The following is a 795-nucleotide window of genomic DNA, read 5'->3' on the forward strand; positions in this document are numbered from 1 at the left end:
ATACTTACCTGGCAGGGGAGACACCATGATCAAGAAGGCGGTTCACCCAGGGCGAGGCTTGCCCTTTGCACTCCGGCCATGCTGACCCCTGCGAATTCCCCAAATGCGGGAATCTCGACTGCATAATTTATGGTAGTGGGGGACTGCGTTCGCGCTCTCCCCTGAAATTGTTGGTGAAACAAAGCAGAAGAGGTTTTTTTTTGCGTTTTGCGTTTTTTTTTGCGTTTCAGAATGGGGAGTTCTGTCACATGCGAGGTATGTGTTGTGCGCCTGTGAAACAAAGTCAGTTACGCTCAGCCAGTTAGCACAGACCTTACTTTGAAAGTCGATTGGACTGACTGCAGCCTAGCTGTAGCTGTCTCCATGTTGTTTGGTTGTCCTTTTTCAATTGGTATTAGTTTTGTTGTCGCTTACAGCGCCACCGAGTGGCCTGTCGCAGCGCCCTTTTTTTACCTGGCCTCTGACTGAGCCCCTGCACAGGTGTGCCGATTTGGGTGAAGGGATCTCATTCCTTCCTGGAGTTATAGCCATTCGAGCCATCTCAGACACGCCACCTTAGCACGTTTTGAGGTCCCCTCGCCAAGGTGAATGGAAATTTCCACTTTTTTGGGATGATTATTGACAGGCAGACTCCAAAGAAGCTTTCTGTGCTGCTTTGGGTGGGACTGGGCCAAATACCTGGCGCTAGGTTGCAAAAGAAGGTTTTCGACAAAATCCCAAATACCCGAAAATTTTGTCAGAGCGACGAGCCAATCTGAGACCTGCGTCTGGTTCGGCTCGAGCCAAGGATTCCCA

The 795-nt window shown here is 50.2% G+C and overlaps 1 non-coding gene across 1 annotated transcript; it reads left to right on the top strand.

Annotated features, from left to right (window-relative positions):
- On the top strand, nucleotides 1-164 carry LOC132134112 (U1 spliceosomal RNA). The gene has a single exon (XR_009429376.1). It is a non-coding gene; the product is annotated as a U1 spliceosomal RNA (small nuclear RNA).
- Nucleotides 165-795: the final 631 nt, after the last annotated feature.

This window comes from Carassius carassius, unplaced genomic scaffold, assembly GCF_963082965.1.
Source record: "Carassius carassius unplaced genomic scaffold, fCarCar2.1 SCAFFOLD_66, whole genome shotgun sequence".
NCBI lineage: Eukaryota > Metazoa > Chordata > Actinopteri > Cypriniformes > Cyprinidae > Carassius > Carassius carassius.